The following is a 13498-nucleotide window of genomic DNA, read 5'->3' as shown; positions in this document are numbered from 1 at the left end:
ATTTTTCCTTTAGCCAATCCGTCCTCTTTCATTACGGACCTCCAGTTACTTGGAGGAAAGAGATCTCAGGTCTTTTTGGGTGAGTGATTGGAAGAACTTGGATAACCCAAACCGCGTCTCTTAAGGAACGCGGAGCATGCCAATGTGAACTTTGAAAACACATTTGCAAGTTTGAGGGCCAGATGCTATCAGCATGCAGGGAGAGTTCGATTTGGTAGGGGCTTAGGCTTAAAGTCTTAAAGATTTTCTTCTTGACGCCAGATTTTGGCAGAGTGATGAGTCTGGTAGATAGTAAATAGATTCTCATTGAAGATTTTGACAACTGTGTGATAGAAAACACTTAGTTGAAATAAAATTGCAAGAGTATTAGTGGGTGATGGGTTAAAATTTCTTCTTCACTACATTTCTTACACTTGCCTTCTGAAAAATCAAGTTTCTTGTGTTTACAGTTGTACAGTCATAAAGTAGATTTTATGAGTTAACAGCACACCAAAGATCCCTGCGGTAGATGCAGCCAAAGGGGCAGTGTGTGTGTGTGTGTGTGTGTGTGTGTGGTGGCGGGTGGGGAACAGTTTAAGCATAGACAGATGCGTAAGTTTCTTGAGTTTCCTAAAATAAACACTGGCGGTATAAAAAAGGGGCCAGTAAAAATGATAAGACGGAAGAACTACTTTGTTTCTAAGCATAGTTCTGCACTGGAAGAATGTACCAAAATCAGTTCCATTTTTGTTTCCTTTTGGATGCTAGTTCACTTATCAAAGCAGGGGACAAAAAGTGAAAAAGTTGGAATTCTGCAGAGAGTTTACATCTGGAGCTCTGGATTTTCCCGTGTCTGGGGAGAAGGCCTTTGAAGTGAGGGTAGCAGGAAGACTGGAAATGCATTGATATAGATTTCTGGAAAACATAATAAAACTTGGCCTTAGACTGATTTTGGACCCTGGGATTCATTGTTCTACTTCACATATCTTCCTACCTGTCAGCTTGCTCCAAGGTCCGCTCCACAGCCGACTCCCTGGCGAGCACTTCTATTCACAAAGCCCCAGGAATGAAGCATTTTCTTGCCTCTTCAAGTTGCCCCTTTCTCTCAACTTCTTCTTCTGCCTAAGGACACCAAAGGTAACACAAAAAGAAAATCAGCCGGGCGCGGTGGCTCAAGCCTGTAATCCCAGCACTTTGGGAGGCCAAGACGGGCGGATCACGAGTTCAGGAGATCGAGACCATCCTGGCTAACACAGTGAAACCCAGTCTCTACTAAAAAATACAAAAAAACTAGCCGGGCGAGGTGGCGGGCGCCTGTAGTCCAGCTACTCGGGAAGCTGAGCCAGGAGAATGGCGTAAACCCGGGAGTCCGAGCTTGCAGTGAGCCAATATCCAGACCCTGCACTCCAGCCTGGGCGAGAGCGAGACTCCGTCTCAAAAAAAAAAAAAAAAAAGAAAAGAAAAAAAAAAAAAAGAAAAGAAAAAGAAAATTAAAGAAGTCAAGTTAAATGCTGCTTGGGGAACTTTAGGTCCTTACGGAGGATGTAAAACAGAAATGTAAAGAATTCACAAAACCTAGCCTGAAATGCAGAGCGACAGCGTGTGTCTGGCACACCTGGGGTGGTTACCCAGCCCGGACCAGCAGCTGCTTTTCCATCGCGGAAGCTCCGATCTGAAAGAGAGTAGGCGGGGTAGGGAGGAGGAGGGGGAATGCTGCCGTAGGATACATAGCCTCTTTCAGATGGGATTCTCTCTGGAATCAGGAGAGGACAAGGGAAGTGTGTGGACTGGGGCACGATCTATGCAAGGAACTAACACTTTGTACGCCTGGTGAGCGTCTCAAACGTGATCTGACACAGCTCAAAGGGTCGACGCTGTCATCCTCTTGCCACCGTTTTGTGTGACAGTCAACCCAGACATGAGTTTTAGATGACGACCGAAAGCACAGTCTAGGCGAGGCCGGGCAGTAAGTTACATCATTTAGAAAGCTCCCTAGATTCGAAATCCGGCAGATTTGGGAAATCCTGCCCTGGAAAATCAAGAATTCAAGCTGAATGGAGTGGGCTGAGTTATTGGTAAGTCGTGGCCTAGGAGGAGGCAGTGAGGAGATCAGAAGGGGAAGGGTGATTGGAGAGAGGGGTGAGGCGAGATTGGGGTTAGCAAAACGAGCAGATGAGGGCTTGAATATGGATCTTTAGGCACGTAAGGGATTTGGATGGATAAGTAAGTAAGACATGTCCAGGCTCTGCACGTTTTCTCTGAGTCCTCTAGGTACGAAAAAATATTAGTCTTGTGTATTTGAAAGGAAGTGGGCCAAAACCTTTCGTGCCCTAGGAAGATACCATTCCTTTTTACCCAAACTGTCGGCTTTTGAGAGCGTCTCTGGGCTGTTTACAGAGCTGAACTCTTTAGGACATTCCCGCGTGGCTAGGTTTCGTTTGAGATGTAGTAGCGGCTGGTATTGGTGGCTTTCGAAAAATGCCAGATGATTGTGGTGGTAGTAGGTTGGTGAGTGTAGAAATGGGATTTGCCGGCTGTTTTTGGTTTGAGTATGTGAGGTAGTTCTGAAAGCGGTTGTTTTCCTTTGGAATGGAAGACAAAGTTGACGATAACTGAATGTATTTCTCTGTACTTATGCTATGAGGGGAATGTCCCTGTCGTCAGTCCAGGTAGCTCAGCTGGTAGAGCTATTAAACTTTTAGCATGAGGATTCAGGGTTCAAGTCCTTGCGCGGGGGTGAGGCCTTGGCCTTCTGCTCATGACTGTTTTATATACCAAAAAATCATTTAAATTCACCTTGCTCCATTCTGGACATTTGAATTTGAGCTGTTAGGCCAGAAAGATAATGGCTGAAGCCATTAATCAGAGGTTTCTGGTGCTTGGGATTTTGTTTAAAGGCAAAAATTAAGGAGAGGCCGGGCACAGTGGCTCACGCCTCTAATTCCAGTACTTTGGGAGGCGGAGGTGGGCAGATGGCTTGACCCCAGGAGTTCAAGACCAGTCTGGCTAATATGGCAAAACCCCGTTTTTACAAAAAATGAAAATAATAAAAAATTGCCGGGTGTGGTGGTGCATGCCGGTGGTCCTAGGTACTTGGGAGGCTTAGGTGAGAGGATCACCAGAGCCCTGGAAGGTTGAGGCTGCAGTGAGCCATGATTGCACCGCTGAACTTCTGAGCAATACAGTGAGACCCTGTCTCAAATACATAAATAGAGCAATGCTTTGTTTGAAAAGCAGAAAAGGGGATACATCCTCAAAATATAAACCCCGTCTTCGTCCTGGTGTAGGTAGTGGTACCTTATACCACACTACAGGAAAGGAGTGCTCTCCTGTTTGTTGTTAGGTTTTCATTTTGCTTTGTGGGCATTGGATGGGGCCAGAGGGTGGGGAGGAGCTTGAGTTTAAACATGATTAATTTAAGATGCCTACAAATTTAAGATTCAGTCTTGTGAACGTATTTGACAAGCACAGTCTAACAACTCTGAGACTGCAACTCTGCAGGAATCCCTGACTGGGATTCTTATTATGTAGCCACAAAGGAGAGCAACAATAGGTAGAGTGAGAATTGAAAGGGTTAATTGTGATTTGAAGATTGGGAGCTCATTCATGGTATTCATGGAAAACCTTATGTAAGCTACAGTGATCTTAGCTGTATATTCATTCAGGATAGCATAATGTTCTTGGAACCTACTTAGAAATCCCAGGAAATTATTAGAAATCCAGGTGAGGTTATTGCTCTCTGCTTTTTGCCCTCTGCAGCCCTTATGAGACTATTTTCATGTTCAGAGACATCGTATGAAGTAGTTTTGAACCTGAAAGGATCCCACTTGTCTGGCAAATGTCTCTTGGTTGGTCCAAAAGGCTCATCAGACTGCTAGAATATGAGAATAGAAAACAGAGAAAGGACAGGTCTCACCAAGGGAGACAACTAAGGTGGTGTCATACCTACAGGTGTACAGGGGAGATGAAGCAGGTTTTAACTTGACTTGCAGTGTGGAGCACAACTAGCATGATGTCTAGTGTCCCTGGCAAATGATTACTTTCCATTGTGACTAGAGCAAACTGTATTCAAAATGGACTCATATATTCCCAATATGAAAGATTTTTTTCCTGTCTGCCCTTAGCTGTATATCCAAAATTATTTAATTTTTTTTTTCTGTGGCAAGGTCCAGTCTTTCTTTATATAGTATTATTAAAACATCTATTTAATGGGAAGTTGTGGGATTAGCTCATAAATTACAGAATTTTCTGAAAAACCCAACATTTTACTCAGAAGACAGAACATACCTATGCTCAAAATACAGTATTCAGAAAACCCTAAAACATATGTAGCATATGTCTAACCACCTGTGTCCTACAAGAAAATAGAAGCCCATTGGGTGCTGTTTTGGAAGGAGTCCCATAGAAAGCATGTTAGAATATAATTTGAGTGTGTTGGAATATCATTGTACACACCAAGCGTGATGTTCTTTGATATCATAAAGATCCTTTTACATGGTCCGGGTTTTTGTTTGTTTTGTTTTGTTTTGTTTTTGAGACAGAGTCTCACTCTGTCACCCAGGCTGGAGTGCAGTGGCGTGATCTCTGCTCACTGAAACCTCCTTCTCCTGGGTTCAAGTGATTCTCCTGACTCAGCCTCTTGAGTAGCTGGGACTACTCGCTGTGCACCACCACGCCCAGCTAATTTTTGTATTTTCGGTAAAGACAGGGTTTCAGCATGTTGGCCAGGCTAGTCTCAAACTCCTGACCTCAAGTGATCTGCTGCCCAGGCCTCCAAAAGTGCAGGAATTACAGGCGTGGGTCACCATGCCAGGCCAACATGGTCCTGTTTTACAGATATAGAAAGAATAACGAAATATGCTCCAAAATTTACCCTATGTCACCAACTTTTAAATGGCTTTACATTACATACCCAGATTATAAGACTGCAAATCATGGGCCCTTTTCTCATATCATTATACTATACTCACACATACTCATATACAATTTAATGGTTCACTTTAATTTCAAGTGTTATTAGATGTCAAAGACAGCGTTCAATTAGACAGAAAATAAATATAATATTATAGGTCATTTTTTTTTTTACAAGTTTTACAGAAGCCTTTTAGTCCAGGCCCATTATAGGCATTGCAAAGGTTATTTGTTTAATGATGCTTCAACTTTTCATTTAGCATCTTTGACAAAAAATTTCCACTATATATCATAGATTAATTGCCAGAAGTTAAGTCAAGTAGCTTGTATCATTTCTGTAATTTGGCATGAAAAAGGACCAGAAGAAACAGAGCAATCATGAAGGGACCAAATCTAAGGAACATGATGGCTTTTCAATTAAGACATATGGTCGTCCTGTGCCAGAGTTGCTCTCACTTCTTTTATACAGTGGAGAGTGTAAAGAACAACTTTGTTACTTGCTTTAACAATCTATTTTTTTCAAGAATCTCTTATAATAAAGTAATATTTACCAATATTGAAGGAAAAAACAAAACACCTTCTAAAATATTTGAAAACTATTATCTATAAGTAATGAATTGGGAAAGAAGAGAAAGCAATATGATTCTTCAAGGTCACTCACTCTTCCAAAAATCAATGGTCATGGTGATGAGAGTTGGGGTGGAAAAACCTGAGGCAGGAACTATGTTTTATCATAAGAAATTAAATTTGCTTATATTCTTCATGATAATTCACTCAATGTTTACTGTCTTATTAGGGCTTATTTAGGAAAATATTTCAGAACCTGTGTCCTACTTATTTACCAATCAGAGAAAATAAATGTGGTGATATTACTAAATGCTTCTATATACATACACACATTCATGTAGATAATATGTACTATAGTATGCATATAAATTATGTGCACATGCAAATACACACATAACCACCCATCATGAGGTATCATTCATCCATATACTTTCCATGGATTATCTAATTTAATTCTAACAATAGTTATGAGTAAATATTGAGCTAAAGATTGAAATCAGATTTTGTCTTACTTTAGAGACTAATATTTTATAATTATATAATTGATAACAAAAGTTACGTCTTAAAGTTGATAGTTATTTCTGTTGTTAAATATGTCAGCTAAGAAAAATAGCGAGATAATACAATTTCTTTAGCATGGCAAATTATGTACATTTAAAACCATAGTCATTATCTTACTGAAAATAATAATTTGGGACTAATAGAATATACAGTGAGCTCAAATAACTCAATGGGGAAAAAAATCAAATACTCCCTTTAAAAAATGGGTAAAAGTGGGAGGCCGAGACGGGCGGATCATGAGGTCAGGAGATCGAGACCATCCTGGCTAACACGGTGAAACCCCGTCTCTACTAAAAATACAAAAACTAGCCGGGCGAGGTGGCGGGCGCCTGTAGTCCCAGCTACTCGGGAGGCTGAGGCAGGAGAATGGCGGGAACCCGGGAGGCGGAGCTTGCAGTGAGCTGAGATCTGGCCACTGCACTCCAGTCCGGGCGACAGAGCGAGACTCCGCCTCAAAAAAAAAAAGAAAAAAAAATGGGTAAAAGATCTGAGTAGACATTTCTCAAAAGAAGACATACAAATGGACATGAGGTACATTAAAAATGTTCTTCAGATGTTGGAGTGCTCTTAAAAAACGAAAAAATGCTCAACATCTTTAATCATCAGAGAATGCAAATCAAAACTACAATGAGATATCGTCTTACCCCAGTTAAAATGGCTTTTACCCAAAAGACTGGCAATATCGTTTTTTGCTGTTGTTGTTTTGCTTTTTTTTTTTTTTTTTGAGACGGAGTCTGAGACGAGTCTTGCCCTGTGACCCAGGCTGAAGTGCAATGGCACTGATCTCGGCTCATGCAACCTCCGCCTCCTGGATTCAGACGATTCTCCTGCCTCAGCCTCCTGAGTAGCTGGGATTACAGGCGCCCACCACCACACCCAGCTGACTTTTGTATTTTTTTTTTGAGACGGAGTCTCGCTCTGTCGTCCGGGCTGGAGTGCAGTGGCCAGATCTCAGCTCACTGCAAGCTCCGCCTCCTGGGTTTACGCCATTCTCCTGCCTCAGCCTCCCGAGTAGCTGGGACTACAGGTGCCCACCACCTCGCCCGGCTAGTTTTTTTTGTATTTTTTTAGTAGAGACGGGGTTTCACCGTGTTAGCCAGGATGGTCTCGATCTCCTGACCTCGTGATCCGCCCGTCTCGGCCTCCCAAAGTGCTGGGATTACAGGCTTGAGCCACCGCGCCCGGCTAACTTTTGTATTTTTAGTAGAGACTGGGTTTCACCATGTTGGGCAGGATGGTCTCATTCTCCTGACCTTGTGATCCTCCCTCCTTGGCCTCCCAAAGTGCTGGGATTACAGGCATGAGCCACCGCGCCCGGCTGGCAATATCGAATGCTGTGGAATATGTGGAGAAACGGGAAATCCTTGTACACTGTTGATGGGAATGTAAGTTAGTACAACCACTATGGAGAACACTATGAAGGTTCTTTGAAAAACTGAAAATAGAACTACCACATGATCTGGCAATCCCACTGCTAGGTATATATCCAAAAGAAGGAAAATCAGCATATCAAAAACATCTCTGCACTTTAATGTTTATTGCAGCACTATTTACAATAGCACTTCCGCATTTATTGCAGCACTACTTACGACCTAAGTGGCCATCAATGGATGAATGGAAAAAGAAAATGTGGTACATATGTATAATGAAATATTATTCAGCTATAAGAAAGAATGAAATCCTGTCATTCACAATAACATGGATGGAACTGGAGTACATTATGTTAAGTGAAATAAGCCAGGTACAGAAAGACAAATTTTGAACATTCTCACTCATAGGAAGGAGCTAAAAATTAAAACAATTGAACTCATGGAGACAGAGAGAAGGATGATGGTTAGCAGAAGCTGGGAAGGGTAGTAGGGAGGGGGCTCTAAAGTAGGGATGGTTAAATGGGTGCAAAAATATAGTTTGATAACACAGTAAGGTGACTGTAGTCAACAATAATTTATTGTATATTTTTAAATAATTAAAAGAGTGGAATTGGAATGTTCCTAACACAAATGATAAATGTTTGAGGTGATGGATACTCAAATTACCCTGAAATGATTATTATACATTGTATGCCTGTATCAAAACAACACGTATACCACATGTATACACCTATTATATACCCATTAAAAAAAGAAATTTAAAAAATGAATAATTTGTCCACCCAAAGTCAGGACAAACAGCAATAATATAGGAAAAAAAGCAGCATCGATATAGAAAAAATTACAACTTTTTTGTTAAAAAACTGCAAAATTAAATTTATGTTCTGATAATATGATTTTCTATATCAAGAAATAAATAGATGCAACAAAACCTCATATTAAAAAGTTCATACAAAGGCTAACTAGGAAATAAATGGATACCAATGTATTAGTTATCTGTTGCAACATAATAAATTACCCCGTCTTTTACGAGCCAGTCTCTGAAGTCGTACAACTCATCTGCCTCATTCTAATCAATCACTCATAAGAACAGTATTACACATTAACACAACACTGATTATGAAGCAAGATTGGCCATCAACTGATAATAAAGCTGAGTAATGAATAGATGGGAATTCATTATAATATCCTTTTGGCTTTTTTTTTTTTTTGAGACAGAGTCTTGATCTCTCACCATCTTGGGTCACTGCAACCTCTGCCTCCTGAGTTCAAGCAATTCTCCTTCCTCAGCTCCCCTAGTAGCTGAAACCACAGGCGAGCACCACCACGCCTGGCTAATTTTTGTATTTTAGGTAGAGATGATATTTTGCCATGTTGGCCAGGCTGGTCTCAAACTCCTGACCTCAAGGGTTCTGCCCGCCTTGGCCTCCCAATGTGCTAGGAATACAGTCGTGAGCCACCGCACCTGGCCTTTTTGCTCCTTTATGTGTTAAAATAGTCTCCAATAAAGAGGAAAAGAAACAGAAAAACTACACTGATTGCCTCACAAGAAGAAATGAACAATCCAAATAGGCCTATATGAATTAGATAAATTGAATCGAGAATCAATAACCATCTAAAGCAGAAAGCATTAGGATCAGGTAGGTTCATTGGTGAACCCTAACAAATATGTTAGGAAGAAACCATACCAATTATTTCATTATGTAGTGAAAATAGAAGCAGAGAGAATAATTCCCAACTCATTCTATGAAGCCAGCATTATCCTAATACCGAAACCAGACAAAGACATTACAAAAGAAAGCTACAGTGCATATCTATCATGAACATAGAAGCAAAAATCCTCAACAAAATATTAGCAAACTGAATGCATAATGTATAAAAGGAGGTCGGCTGGGGAGGCAGGGGGCTTATGGAACTCTGTACTTCCTTTGTTTTGCTGTGAACCTTAAACTGTTCTTTTAAAAAAAGATTAGTTAGAAAAGTAATCAACGAATACCAAGTTCATTTTCTGTGTTGTGTAACATTCCAATTCAATAAACTAAGGCAGCCCACCTGTTTTTATCATCTACTGAAGAGCCAGATTTTCTTCTCAAATTGTTCAGTGATAATAAGATCCTTGCCTCATGGGAGCACCCTGCAACATGAAGTTTCCGTGTCAGTGGTCATGTAGTTTTCGTGCATAGTCTCTGCATCCTCACTAGTTTTTTGTTTTGTTTCGTTTTTGAGCCCGGGTCTCACACAGTGGCCCAGGCGGGAATGCAGTGGCACGATCATGGCTCACTAAACCTCCACCTCCTGGGCTCAAATGATCCTCCCACCTCAGCCTTCTTGGTAGCTGGGACCACAGGCATGTATCACCACGCCCCGCTAATTATTATTATTATCATTATTTTGTAGAGATGAGGCAGAGTCTCACTTTGTTACCCAGGCTGGTCTTGAACTCCTGGACTCAAGCGATTCTTCTCCTTCATCCTCCTAGTGCTAGAATTACAGGCATGAGCCACCACATCTGGCCCCACCGCTATTTTATTTTATTTATTTATTTATTTTCTTGAGACGGAGTCTCGCTCTGTCGCCCAGGCTGGAGTGCAGTGGCCGGATCTCAGCTCACTGCAAGCTCCGCCTCCCGGGTTCCCGCCATTCTCCTGCCTCAGCCTCCCGAGTAGCTGGGACTACAGGCACCCGCCACCTCGCCCGGCTAATTTTTTGTATTTTTTAGTAGAGACGGGGTTTCACCATGTTAGCCAGGATGGTCTCGATCTCCTGACCTCGTGATCCGCCCGTCTCGGCCTCCCAAAGTGCTGGGATTACAGGCTTGAGCCACTGCGCCCGGCCCCCACCGCTATTTTAAAAGACAATATTGAAGCAGGTTTCTATGTTTCAAGCAAGCCGCTGTGAAAGCAGAGGGAGCAAAAGACATTAAAAGATCTTAATTATCTCCCAAGTAGCCAGGGCTGAGATTTGGACCTGGTTTATGACCCTGTTTTGTGGCAGCATTTTTGACAGTCTAGAAGCAGGGTCCCTAGCAGTAGCCAAGCAGTACTGGATCTCTCACATTTTTTGTGAGGAGATGCAGCTTTATGGACTGGCCAATCCTAATCGTTATTTATTTATTTATTTATTTACTTTTTGAGAGGGAATCGCTCTTTGTCGCCCAGGCTGGAGTGCAGTGGCTCGATCTCAGCTCACTGCAAACTCCGCCTCCCGGTTCACGCTATTCTCCTGCCTTAGCCTCCCGAGTTGCTGGGACTACAGGCGCCCGCCACCACACCCCACTAGTTTTTTGTATTTTTAGTAGAGACGGGGTTTCACCGTGTTAGCCAGGCTGGTCTCGATCGCCTGACCTCGTGATCCGCCTGCCTCGGTCTCCCAAAGTGCTGGGATTACAGGCGTGAGCCTCTGCGCCCAGCCCTTAATCGTTCTCACTAGCATACAATGGGTAACAGTTTCCTTTTGCCTTTTCCTCCTCGGTCAATAGGCGGCAGGCAGAGGCTGCGGATGTAATGGCACACCTTGCATGCTTCCTTGTCACTGTCCTGAGTTCATGAAGGTTTCATTCCTTTTTTCTTCTTTTTTGAGTCTTTATTTTTTTAGAGCAGTTTTACGTTCACCAAAAAAACTGAGTGGAAGGTACAGAAATTTCCTATATATTCCTGCCCTCACACAGGCAGAACCTCTTCCACCAACAGTATTCTGCACCAAAGTGGTACATTTGTTATAATTGATAAGCCTGCATAGACACACCATCATCACCCATAGTCCATAGCTCACTGTAGGGTTCCCTCTTGGTGTTGTGTGATTGATGGGTTTTGACAAATGTATGATGACATATATCCACCAGTATAGTATTATACAGAGCATTTTCACTGCCCTAAAAATCCTGTGCTCTGTCTATTCACCCGTTACCCCTAATCCCTGGAAACCACTAAAGTTTTTACTTTCTCCATAGCTTTACCTTTTCCGGAATACCATATAGTTGGAATCATAGTACATTGGCTTTTCAGATTGGCTTATTTAACTTAGTAATATGCATTTAAGTTTCCTCCATGTTATGTTTCCTCCATGTCTTTTAATGGTGTGACAATTCATTTCTTTTTAGCATTGAATAACATCCCATTGCCTGAATATACCACAGTTTATTTATGCATTCACCTACTGAAGATGTCTCCGTTGTTTCCAAGTTTTGGCAATTATGAATAAAGCTGCTATAAACATCCATGTGCAGGGTTTCTGCATAGATGTGCTCTCAACTCCTCTGGATAGGTACCAAACAGTGTGATTGCTGGGTTGTATAATGAGAGTATGATTAGTTTTGTCAGAAACTGCCAAATTGTCTTCCAAAGCAGTTGTATCATTTTGCATTCCCACCAGCAATGAACGAGAGTTCCTGTTGCTCCACATCTTCATCAGCGTTTGGTGTTGCCAGGGTTTTGAATTTTTGCCATTCTAAAAAGTATGTAGTGGTATCATTGTTGTTTCAATTTGCATTTTCCTGATGATATATGATGTGGAAACTTTTCATATGTTTATTTGCCATCTGTGTATCTTCTTTGGTGAGTAGTCTGTTCAAATGTTTTGTCTACTTTTTAATCCGGTTGTTTGTACTTTTATTGTTATCCATTGAGTTCTTTGTATATTTTGGGTACCAGTCCTTTATCAGACATGTGTTTTGCAAATAGTTTGTCTGTAGCTTGTCTTCTCATTCTCTTTGAGAGTGTGTTTCGCAGATCCGATTTTTAAATTTTTAATAAACTATAACTTATCAATTACTTCTTCCATGGATCATGTCTTTGGTGTTGTCATTTTCCGTTTGAAGAGTCGCTGTTCTGTACTGTGCATCTGAAGCAACAGACAAAAACCTTTGTGCCCGCGGCTGCTGCAGTGGGGTCTCAGGGCAGAGAAGCTCTTTCAGAGGGTGGGGGCGTGGCGCCTGCCTCCGCGGGAGCGCCTGGCCAGGGCCTATCCCGCGTCCCGGGAAGGCTGTTGCGTGCAGCTTCGTTCTTCCGCGCAGCAGCCTTGCGGAGACTCAGAACGATGTACGGGGAAAGAGCTGACGGGTGGACCAAGAAAAGAGAGAAATAAGCAAACGCACCTTCTTAAATCTAGAATTCTTGGTAAAGCCAGAGTTCCCAGATAAAGCTTCGGTATCAGGTGAGCTAGATGGTATGTGTGGCCCGAGTCATTGCATGTGGTGATAAAGGTCAGGCAGGATTTTCACGTTTTCATCTATTTGGACAGTTGCTTCTTCGAGCCGGGTCAAGCGCGTGGGGAGCCACAGCTCCCAAGGTGCATTTCATCATTCAACGTACTCAGATGGAGGGAATTTGGGTTGCATTTTCCATGAGCCTTCGGCTAGCAGAAAATTTTTCAAAAGGTCTTGAACAATCCCTCAATTCTTTCCGCCTGGGATTCAGTTGCGCCAAGAGGACTAATTGTGCTAAAGCTGTAAAAGTGTGCTCTGCTCTCTGTAACGACACAAGCTGGATGTTGCTGGTGCGTCCCGGAAGGAGGTTACTCGGGTGTAATCTGGATTAGGCTTTAGGTGGAATCCATCCTCAGAGTTGGTCACTCCCTGGTCCAGCACGAGATAATATAAAATGCTTCGCGTTTTTAACAGGACTGGAATTCTCCCTTACGGATAACTGGTGCCAGGGGATGTAGCTCAGTGGTAGAGCGCATGCTTCGCATGTATGAGGCCCCGGGTTCGATCCCCGGCATCTCCACGGCGATTATTTACATTAGCTTTTGTTTAATCCAGCCTCTGGCATAGAATATAAGGGGAAAAAGAAAAGAAAAGAAACTATTTTAGTCCTTTCACATATTTGCCATTATCATTTCCTTTAAATCCATCAATTCCCTGTCTTTATGTTTTTTTCTCTTCTATTTGCTTGACTAGCTACAGGCCATATTCCTGTTTCCTGGAAACTTCCAAGGTGTTTTAGTATGCGGTGAGTAGTACAAAGTCAGAGGGACAATTCAGAAATGTACTATTCCTATGAGTGCATCCAGAAAGAGGGAATACAGCTGAATATTCAAGACTATTTTAAGATCCACTAAATGAGGCCCTAATCCATTCCCAGTCTCCAGTGAAAAACAATCAGTAAAATGTA

General features: G+C 42.1%; 1 non-coding gene across 1 annotated transcript; it reads left to right on the top strand.

Annotated features, from left to right (window-relative positions):
* The first annotated feature begins 13039 nt into the window (after window positions 1-13039).
* TRNAA-CGC lies at window positions 13040-13111 on the top strand. Its single transcript has one exon. It is a non-coding gene; the product is annotated as a tRNA-Ala (tRNA).
* The last annotated feature ends 387 nt before the right edge of the window (window positions 13112-13498 follow it).

This window comes from Trachypithecus francoisi, unplaced genomic scaffold, assembly GCF_009764315.1.
Source record: "Trachypithecus francoisi isolate TF-2019V2 unplaced genomic scaffold, Tfra_2.0 Lachesis_group10, whole genome shotgun sequence".
NCBI lineage: Eukaryota > Metazoa > Chordata > Mammalia > Primates > Cercopithecidae > Trachypithecus > Trachypithecus francoisi.
This window is presented reverse-complemented; position numbering and strand designations above follow the sequence as displayed.